Source organism: Hemibagrus wyckioides, linkage group LG27 (assembly GCF_019097595.1).
Source record: "Hemibagrus wyckioides isolate EC202008001 linkage group LG27, SWU_Hwy_1.0, whole genome shotgun sequence".
Classification (NCBI taxonomy): Eukaryota; Metazoa; Chordata; class Actinopteri; order Siluriformes; family Bagridae; genus Hemibagrus; species Hemibagrus wyckioides.
Window position 1 is genome coordinate 19,369,187 of NC_080736.1, and position 11,737 is coordinate 19,380,923.

The following is an 11,737-nucleotide window of genomic DNA, read 5'->3' on the forward strand; positions in this document are numbered from 1 at the left end:
CTGGGACAGTGAAAGATGGTCTCTAAAGGGGACTTGGATAAACTAGGACATGCTTTTTGGACTTACCCCTGGTTGCAGTTCCTATCTTTCTGGATCCACCACAGTCAAAGCCACATGGAATTAGAGGATGGATGAATAACACAACCTATACTTTATGCTTTTTCCCCTTAGAATTTAATCCTGACTGGCATAAGCAGATATTTGTGAACAATTTGTGGCCTTGGAGAGCTGCAGTGAACAGAAGTGGCAGTGGTGCTCCTCGGGTGTCTGACCAATGTGCTCTGATCAAAAACGTATCCAGCGACTCTTATTGAGTTTCTTTGGTGCAGAATTGTTAGGATCACAAACATCATCCACTAAAAAAAACGTTACTGCCATCCAACAGCTATTTACAGGCCACCTTTATGTACAAAAAATGATAATAAAAGAGTTTCCTTAAATGTAAATGTTTATTGGGGGAGTTAATCAGCTGCCCTTGGATTTACAAATGAATGTGGACTAAAAGGCTCCTCTGTTTTTACTCTATCTGTACAGATACAGTGGATAGAGATTGATAACTAAATGGAAAATAAAATCACTTGCATCATAGACATCAGACTAGAACTCAGTTAAACGTAAAAGAATAAGGTTATAGGAGTAGACTAGGCGGCCAGTGGAACTTCAAGCTTTGGACCACTAGAAATAAAGAAATTAATGACAATTGATTCTCATTATTAGGCTTTTTAAAAAATACAGAAACAATAACATAATAGAACAAGCATGTGAACTATAAAATCAGCAACTTCTGACCAATCAGAATCGAGAATTCAACAGTGCACTGGGATAATTCATCAAATCATAAACAAACCCTTAATCAGGATCCTAATATCAATCTATATGGAATATAACTGGACAGTCAACACACCCACACACTCCACCCATGTGTCTGTGTGAGCGCCTTCACAGGTCACATGACAGCCTTTAAAACCACTGCTGAAATTAACAGTCATTGATTTCACAGTTATAAGGCCTGAATTTACAATGAACATTCAAAAAGGAAGCACTTCACAATTTAGCTCCATCAGTTTAACAAAAACAATCAAGATTCATTCAGGTACATCCTCTAGGCCAGAGCTTCCCAAACTTCAGAGGGGTAAGGCCCCCCAAATACATAGCAAAAGCTCCACGACTCCCCCTCCCAACCTCTTTGCTTAAAAAATACAGCATATTGATTAATAGTATAAAGATATATTTATACATATATTTGTATATTAGATATATTTAATAAAGCAGATTGTCTCTTTGCACAAAATTATCAACATTTATTAACCAGTTTGAAAGAATTTCATGTGAATTATGAGAACTACCATAAAATGTAATATTTTTATATGCTGGTGAAAATAAGATGATGTAAACATTCTTTACAAATATATTTAAATCCTTAACACTACATACTGTCTGCATACTATTTACAATTATATTGAATCAAAGTGTGTAACAGAAGCTTTTTATATTCTATTCTAAAATATTTTAATTATTTTAATATTTTGATTTAGCCTAGCTACGGCCCCCTGCAATACCGCTACTGCCCACCAGGGGGCCGCGGCCCACAGTTTGGGAAGCACTGCTCTAAACTAACATAATTGGCTAAACAGCAAGTCAAATTCAGTCTAACGGGAAATATGGATTATTTTTAGGGATTTACTTCTGATTCATTTTTAAGCAAACTACACATTGTTAGTTATGTATATCACCAGGAAAACTATAGATATTAAATGATAAAGTAACAATAATTGACAAAGAAAGTTTTACAATTATCACAAAAGAGAATGTATAAAAAAACCATATATAAAGCACTAAAAATAAAACACACTACAAACTGATTAGCATTAAAAATATTATGATGGAAGATAAATAAAGAAAAGCATAGAGATAAAAATAAAATGAATCCTAAACCTGAATTCTTCTTAAAAATCTCAACCTGCATACATAATGTTAAGGTAAAACAGCATACAGTACTATGTGAGCAGTACAATACACTACTGAAGCATCAATACTGCTACTCTGATGAAATGCTAAAGCTGCCCCTCTTCTCCTGTTCAGTTTGGATACAGAACAGAACGATCACATCTCTCTCAGCTTTTGCTTTGTCTGGGGATTTTCTGGACCTTGCTGTAGATGAATGAGAGGCTGAGATGAATCATCAGCCTCTTCATCTGTCACAAGCCTGTGGAACAAAAGGAGGTGATTTAGGAATAGTGTAAAGTGTTAAATTTATAATCAGTTACTTAAAGAACTTAATGATGTTGACTGAGCAGCACAGTTAGTGTTGTAATGATGATGATTTGCTCACTGGATGGCAGCAGTGCTCCTGCTAACAGCGTACTGAACATCCTCTTCCTCTGTGGTGTCTGGAGGAAGTCTGGGGGACAGAGACACTTCCTGTGTGTGGGAACGTTTAATACCAACACTGGCATAGTGAACGTCATCCTGATCATCTGAGGCGACTCTTCTGCTGTGGTCTGAGGCTGAGATATTTTCATATACAGCATCAGACTCAGGCTGAAAACGAGCAGAGGATAAAGTTTATATCTGAACACGTCACATGATCAAACAGTCCCTCCTCCTTTCACCCACACTCACCTGTCCACTCTCACCAGTGCTGCTGTGGTCATTAGCTGAGCTCCACTTCCTCTTCCTGAGAAACAGGAAGCATGTGTTCATGGTAATTGTAAATAAGTATTTAATTGTAAATCAGGTTTCAAACACATTCAGTATGTTCACATTTTACATACCACATCCACAGAGCTCCTGGGATGAGTGTTAATGCCAAGAAGGTAAACAGTCCCACCATGATGAACATTAACACTGTATTCTTGGAAACTTCAGAAAAAAAGCCATAAGCAATATTAGGCTTTATTTTTGTTATTACTTTATACAGCTATGTAAATGTTTTATGGTGCACTTACCAAACACATCCAGGTGTGTTGGTGTAGAGGTGTGGTTTCCCAGCTGGTGGTGAGCAGTGCAGTAGTACAGTCCACTGTCCTGGGAGCTGATGTAGCTGATGCTGTAATTCTGGCCTGTTGTCAGCAGTGTGTCTGCAGCTGCACTCTGCTTAAACCAGGAGTAGCTGAGAACAGGAGGGTTTGCATCACTGCTACAGCTCAGAGTCACTGAATCTCCCTCCACTGTGTCTCCAGAGGGAAGAACCACTGCTCTGGTGTTTGTAGGGGAATCTGATTGGGTAGATTTTCAAGAAATACATATTACAAAACCACCTCGTAAATGTACAAGCTCGCATACTGGGTCTGTGGTGTCATCATAGCTGTGCATATAAATGTTCTGATCAGGGAATTTGTCGTATAGTGTGGTTGTTGAAGTTTACACAGCTGCCATCTTTGTGACACTGCAATGTCTGTGGTTGTTATGTGAAGTCATATGAACATCTATTCCTCCAGAAGTAGATCAGGACCTTTAATGCCTTAACTTAATGTGGAGAAGCTGCATGGAGGTTTTATTTGCTGTGTAGTGCACATGATAATAGGGTGAAGACACTGTGTGTCCAAGCCAAATAATTTCAAGATGGATAATACTGCATCAACTTTGGTGCAACTGTGGACAGAATGGCCTTGACCACAATAACTTTGTGGAGCAACAATCCTTTCCCTGTAGTTGTGGAAATTATCCTCAAATTTTAATAGTGACACTGCTGGAGAACTCGTATGCTAACATGAAACAGCAGGGAGAATGTAAGATTTTAAGCATACAAAGGTGGTTTAATTCTTTGTTGCAAGGTCTTTTTAGTCTGGACCTTAAGTGCTGCAAAGCTGAGCTGCATTATTTAAAGATTTAGTGTATATTACACTCTCAAGTATGTTCAGATAATATTCAATACACTGAGATCAAAACATGATACTCACATAACACATCCAGGTGTGTTGGTGTAGAGGTGTGGTTTCCCAGCTGGTTGTGAGCAGTGCAGTAGTACAGTCCACTGTCCTGGGAGCTGATGTTGCTGATGCTGTAATTCTGGACTGTTGTCAGCAGTGTGTCTGCAGCTGCACTCTGCTTAAACCAGGAGTAGGTGAGAACAGGAGGGTTTGCATCACTGCTACAGCTCAGAGTCACTGAATCTCCCTCCACTGTGTCTCCAGAGGAAAGAACCACTGCTCTGGTGTTTGTAGGGGAATCTGATTTAGAAGATTATTAAGAAATACATATTACAAAACCACCTCGTAAATGTACAAGCTTGCATAACGTGTTTGTGGGTTATTTGCAGCTGTGTTTATAAATGTTCTCATAAGGGGTTTTGTCATATAGAGTGGTCATTGAAGTTCACATAGCTGCTATCTTTGTGACACTGCCTGCAGAAGCAATGCACAATGTCTGTGGATGTTATGTGAAGCCATATGAACATCTAATCCTCCAGAAGTAGATGATGACCTTTAATGCTTTAACTAAAGATGGAGAAGTTGCATGGAGGTTTTGTTTGCTGCGTAATGCACATGACAATAGGGTGAAGACACTGTGTCTCCAAGCAAAATAATTTCAAGATGGATAATTTTGTGGAGCAACAATCCTTTTCCTGTAGTTGTGGAAATTGTCATAAAATTGAAATAGTGACACCTGCACTGCTGGAGAACTCATATCCCAACATGAAACAGCAGGGAGAATGCAAAATTGTAAGCATGCAAAGATGCTTTAATTTTTTGTGGCCTTTTTAGTCTGGACCTTAAGTGCTGCAAAGCTGAGCGGCAGTACTGAAAGATTTAGTGTATGTTACACTCTCAAGTATGTTCAGATAATATTCAGCACAAATAGACTGGGATCAAGGAATGATACTCACATAACACATTCAGGTGTGTTGGTGTAGAGGTGTGGTTTCCCAGCTGGTGGTGAGCAGTGCAGTAGTACAGTCCACTGTGCTGGGAGCTGATATTGCTGATGCTGTAATTCTGGCCTGTTGTCAGCAGTGTGTCTGCAGCTGCACTCTGCTTAAACCAGGAGTAGCTGAGAACAGGAGGGTTTGCATCACTGCTACAGCTCAGAGTCACTGAATCTCCCTCCACTGTGTCTCCAGAGGGAAGAACCACTGCTCTGGTGTTTGTAGGGGAATCTGATTGGGTAGATTTTCAAGAAATACATATTACAAAACCACCTCGTAAATGTACAAGCTAGCATACTGGGTCTGTGGTGTCATCATAGCTGTGCATATAAATGTTCTGATCAGGGAATTTGTCGTATAGTGTGGTTGTTGAAGTTTACACAGTTGCCATCTGTGTGACACTGCAATGTCTGTGGTTATGTGAAGTCATATGAACATCTATTCCTCCAGAAGTAGATCAAGACCTTTAATGCCTTATCTTAATGTGGAGAAGCTGCATGGAGGTTTTATTTGCTGTGTAGTGCACATGATAATAGGGTGAAGACTCTGTGTGTCCAAGCCAAATAATTTCAAGATGGATAATACTGCATCAACTTTGGTGCAGCTGTGGACAGAATGGCCTTGACCACAATAACTTTGTGGAGCAACAATCCTTTCCCTGTAGTTGTGGAAATTATCCTCAAATTTTAATAGTGACACTGCTGGAGAACTCGTATGCCAACATGAAACAGCAGGGAGAATGTAAGATTTTAAGCATGCAAAGGTGGTTTAATTCTTTGTTGCAAGGTCTTTTTAGTCTGGACCTTAAGTGCTGCAAAGCTGAGCTGCATTATTTAAAGATTTAGTGTATATTACACTCTCAAGTATGTTCAGATAATATTCAATACACTGAGATCAAAACATGATACTCACATAACACATCCAGGTGTGTTGGTGTAGAGGTGTGGTTTCCCAGCTGGTTGTGAGCAGTGCAGTAGTACAGTCCACTGTGCTGGGAGCTGATGTTGCTGATGCTGTAATTCTGGCCTGTTGTCAGCAGTGTGTCTGCAGCTGCACTCTGCTTAAACCAGGAGTAGGTGAGAACTGGAGGGTTTGCATCACTGCTACAGCTCAGAGTCACTGAATCTCCCTCCACTGTGTCTCCAGAGGAAAGAACCACTGCTCTGGTGTTTGTAGGGGAATCTGATTTAGAAGATTATTAAGAAATACATATTACAAAACCACCTCGTAAATGTACAAGCTTGCATACCGTGTTTGTGGGTTATTTGCAGCTGTGTTTATAAATGTTCTCATAAGGGGTTTTGTCATATAGAGTGGTCATTGAAGTTCACACAGCTGCTATCTTTGTGACACTGCCTGCAGAAGCAATGCACAATGTCTGTGGATGTTATGTGAAGCCATATGAACATCTAATCCTCCAGAAGTAGATGATGACCTTTAATGCTTTAACTAAAGATGGAGAAGTTGCATGGAGGTTTTGTTTGCTGCGTAATGCACATGACAATAGGGTGAAGACACTGTGTCTCCAAGCAAAATAATTTCAAGATGGATAATTTTGTGGAGCAACAATCCATTTCCTGTAGTTGTGGAAATTGTCATGAAATTGTAATAGTGACACCTGCACTGCTGGAGAACTCATATCCCAACATGAAACAGCAGGGAGAATGCAAAATTGTAAGCATTCAAAGATGCTTTAATTTTTTGTGGCCTTTTTAGTCTGGACCTTAAGTGCTGCAAAGCTGAGCTGCAGTACTGAAAGATTTAGTGTATGTTATACTCTCAAGTATGTTCAGATAATATTCAGCACAAATACACTGGGATCAAGGAATGATACTCACATAACACATCCAGGAGTGTTGGTGTAGAGGTGTGGTTTCCCAGCTGGTGGTGAGCAGTGCAGTAGTACAGTCCACTGTCCTGGGAGCTGATGTTCATGCTGTAATTCTGGCCTGTTGTCAGCAGTGTGTCTGCAGCTGCACTCTGCTTAAACCAGGAGTAGCTGAGAACAGGAGGGTTTGCATCACTGCTACAGCTCAGAGTCACTGAATCCCCCTCCACTGTGTCTCCAGAGGGAAGAACCACTGCTCTGGTGTTTGTAGGGGAATCTGATTGGGTAGATTTTCAAGAAATACATATTACAAAACCACCTCGTAAATGTACAAGCTAGCATACTGGGTCTGTGGTGTCATCATAGCTGTGCATATAAATGTTCTGATCAGGGAATTTGTCGTATAGTGTGGTTGTTGAAGTTTACACAGCTGCCATCTGTGTGACACTGCAATGTCTGTGGTTGTTATGTGAAGTCATATGAACATCTATTCCTCCAGAAGTAGATCAAGACCTTTAATACCTTATCTTAATGTGGAGAAGCTGCTTGGAGGTTTTATTTGCTGTGTAGTGCACATGATAATAGGGTGAAGACACTGTGTGTCCAAGCCAAATAATTTCAAGATGGATAATACTGCATCAACTTTGGTGCAGCTGTGGACAGAATGGCCTTGACCACAATAACTTTGTGGAGCAACAATTCTTTCCCTGTAGTTGTGGAAATTATCCTCAAATTTTAATAGTGACACTGCTGGAGAACTCGTATGCCAACATGAAACAGCAGGGAGAATGTAAGATTTTAAGCATGCAAAGGTGGTTTAATTCTTTGTTGCAAGGTCTTTTTAGTCTGGACCTTAAGTGCTGCAAAGCTGAGCTGCATTATTTAAAGATTTAGTGTATATTACACTCTCAAGTATGTTCAGATAATATTCAATACACTGAGATCAAAACATGATACTCACATAACACATCCAGGTGTGTTGGTGTAGAGGTGTGGTGTCCCAGCTGGTTGTGAGCAGTGCAGTAGTACAGTCCACTGTGCTGGGAGCTGATGTTGCTGATGCTGTAATTCTGGCCTGTTGTCAGCAGTGTGTCTGCAGCTGCACTCTGCTTAAACCAGGAGTAGGTGAGAACAGGAGGGTTTGCATCACTGCTACATCTCAGAGTCACTGAATCTCCCTCCACTGTGTCTCCAGAGGAAAGAACCACTGCTCTGGTGTTTGTAGGGGAATCTGATTTAGAAGATTATTAAGAAATACATATTACAAAACCACCTCGTAAATGTACAAGCTTGCATACCGTGTTTGTGGGTTATTTGCAGCTGTGTTTATAAATGTTCTCATAAGGGGTTTTGTCATATAGAGTGGTCATTGAAGTTCACACAGCTGCTATCTTTGTGACACTGCCTGCAGAAGCAATGCACAATGTCTGTGGATGTTATGTGAAGCCATATGAACATCTAATCCTCCAGAAGTAGATGATGACCTTTAATGCTTTAACTAAAGATGGAGAAGTTGCATGGAGGTATTGTTTGCTGCATAATGCACATGACAATAGGGTGAAGACACTGTGTCTCCAAGCAAAATAATTTCAAGATGGATAATTTTGTGGAGCAACAATCCTTTTCCTGTAGTTGTGGAAATTGTCATAAAATTGAAATAGTGACACCTGCACTGCTGGAGAACTCATATCCCAACATGAAACAGCAGGGAGAATGCAAAATTGTAAGCATGCAAAGATGCTTTAATTTTTTGTGGCCTTTTTAGTCTGGACCTTAAGTGCTGCAAAGCTGAGCGGCAGTACTGAAAGATTTAGTGTATGTTATACTCTCAAGTATGTTCAGATAATATTCAGCACAAATACACTGGGATCAAGGAATGATACTCACATAACACATCCAGGAGTGTTGGTGTAGAGGTGTGGTTTCCCAGCTGGTGGTGAGCAGTGCAGTAGTACAGTCCACTGTGCTGGGAGCTGATATTGCTGATGCTGTAATTCTGGCCTGTTGTCAGCAGTGTGTCTGCAGCTGCACTCTGCTTAAACCAGGAGTAGCTGAGAACAGGAGGGTTTGCATCACTGCTACAGCTCAGAGTCACTGAATCCCCCTCCACTGTGTCTCCAGAGGGAAGAACCACTGCTCTGGTATTTGTAGGGGAATCTGATTGGGTAGATTTTCAAGAAATACATATTACAAAACCACCTCGTAAATGTACAAGCTAGCATACTGGGTCTGTGGTGTCATCATAGCTGTGCATATAAATGTTCTGATCAGGGAATTTGTCGTATAGTGTGGTTGTTGAAGTTTACACAGCTGCCATCTTTGTGACACTGCAATGTCTGTGGTTGTTATGTGAAGTCATATGAACATCTATTCCTCCAGAAGTAGATCAAGACCTTTAATGCCTTAACTTAATGTGGAGAAGCTGCATGGAGGTTTTATTTGCTGTGTAGTGCACATGATAATAGGGTGAAGACACTGTGTGTCCAAGCCAAATAATTTCAAGATGGATAATACTGCATCAACTTTGGTGCAGCTGTGGACAGAATGGCCTTGACCACAATAACTTTGTGGAGCAACAATCCTTTCCCTGTAGTTGTGGAAATTATCCTCAAATTTTAATAGTGACACTGCTGGAGAACTCGTATGCCAACATGAAACAGCAGGGAGAATGTAAGATTTTAAGCATGCAAAGGTGGTTTAATTCTTTGATGCAAGGTCTTTTTAGTCTGGACCTTAAGTGCTGCAAAGCTGAGCTGCATTATTTAAAGATTTAGTGTATATTACACTCTCAAGTATGTTCAGATAATATTCAATACACTGAGATCAAAACATGATACTCACATAACACATCCAGGTGTGTTGGTGTAGAGGTGTGGTTTCCCAGCTGGTGGTGAGCAGTGCAGTAGTACAGTCCACTGTCCTGGGAGCTGATGTTGCTGATGCTGTAATTCTGGCCTGTTGTCAGCAGTGTGTCTGCAGCTGCACTCTGCTTAAACCAGGAGTAGGTGAGAACAGGAGGGTTTGCATCACTGCTACAGCTCAGAGTCACTGAATCTCCCTCCACTGTGTCTCCAGAGGAAAGAACCACTGCTCTGGTGTTTGTAGGGGAATCTGATTTAGAAGATTATTAAGAAATACATATTACAAAACCACCTCGTAAATGTACAAGCTTGCATACCGTGTTTGTGGGTTATTTGCAGCTGTGTTTATAAATGTTCTCATAAGGGGTTTTGTCATATAGAGTGGTCATTGAAGTTCACACAGCTGCTATCTTTGTGACACTGCCTGCAGAAGCAATACACAATGTCTGTGGATGTTATGTGAAGCCATATGAACATCTAATCCTCCAGAAGTAGATGATGACCTTTAATGCTTTAACTAAAGATGGAGAAGTTTCATGGAGGTTTTGTTTGCTGCGTAATGCACATGACAATAGGGTGAAGACACTGTGTCTCCAAGCAAAATAATTTCAAGATGGATAATTTTGTGGAGCAACAATCCTTTTCCAGTAGTTGTGGAAATTGTCATAAAATTGTAATAGTGACACCTGCACTGCTGGAGAACTCATATCCCAACATGAAACAGCAGGGAGAATGCAAAATTGTAAGCATGCAAAGATGCTTTAATTTTTTGTGGCCTTTTTAGTCTGGACCTTAAGTGCTGCAAAGCTGAGCGGCAGTACTGAAAGATTTAGTGTATGTTACACTCTCAAGTATGTTCAGATAATATTCAGCACGAATACACTGGGATCAAGGAATGATACTCACATAACACATCCAGGAGTGTTGGTGTAGAGGTGTGGTTTCCCAGCTGGTTGTGAGCAGTGCAGTAGTACAGTCCACTGTCCTGGGAGCTGATGTTCATGATGCTGTAATTCTGGCCTGTTGTCAGCAGTGTGTCTGCAGCTGCACTCTGCTTAAACCAGGAGTAGCTGAGAACAGGAGGGTTTGCATCACTGCTACAGCTCAGAGTCACTGAATCTCCCTCCACTGTGTCTCCAGAGGGAAGAACCACTGCTCTGGTGTTTGTAGGGGAATCTGATTGGGTAGATTTTCAAGAAATACATATTACAAAACCACCTCGTAAATGTACAAGCTAGCATACTGGGTCTGTGGTGTCATCATAGCTGTGCATATAAATGTTCTGATCAGGGAATTTGTCGTATAGTGTGGTTGTTGAAGTTTACACAGTTGCCATCTGTGTGACACTGCAATGTCTGTGGTTATGTGAAGTCATATGAACATCTATTCCTCCAGAAGTAGATCAAGACCTTTAATGCCTTATCTTAATGTGGAGAAGCTGCATGGAGGTTTTATTTGCTGTGTAGTGCACATGATAATAGGGTGAAGACTCTGTGTGTCCAAGCCAAATAATTTCAAGATGGATAATACTGCATCAACTTTGGTGCAGCTGTGGACAGAATGGCCTTGACCACAATAACTTTGTGGAGCAACAATCCTTTCCCTGTAGTTGTGGAAATTATCCTCAAATTTTAATAGTGACACTGCTGGAGAACTCGTATGCCAACATGAAACAGCAGGGAGAATGTAAGATTTTAAGCATGCAAAGGTGGTTTAATTCTTTGTTGCAAGGTCTTTTTAGTCTGGACCTTAAGTGCTGCAAAGCTGAGCTGCATTATTTAAAGATTTAGTGTATATTACACTCTCAAGTATGTTCAGATAATATTCAATACACTGAGATCAAAACATGATACTCACATAACACATCCAGGTGTGTTGGTGTAGAGGTGTGGTTTCCCAGCTGGTTGTGAGCAGTGCAGTAGTACAGTCCACTGTGCTGGGAGCTGATGTTGCTGATGCTGTAATTCTGGCCTGTTGTCAGCAGTGTGTCTGCAGCTGCACTCTGCTTAAACCAGGAGTAGGTGAGAACTGGAGGGTTTGCATCACTGCTACAGCTCAGAGTCACTGAATCTCCCTCCACTGTGTCTCCAGAGGAAAGAACCACTGCTCTGGTGTTTGTAGGGGAATCTGATTTAGAAGATTATTAAGAAATACATATTACAAAACCACCTCGTAAATGTA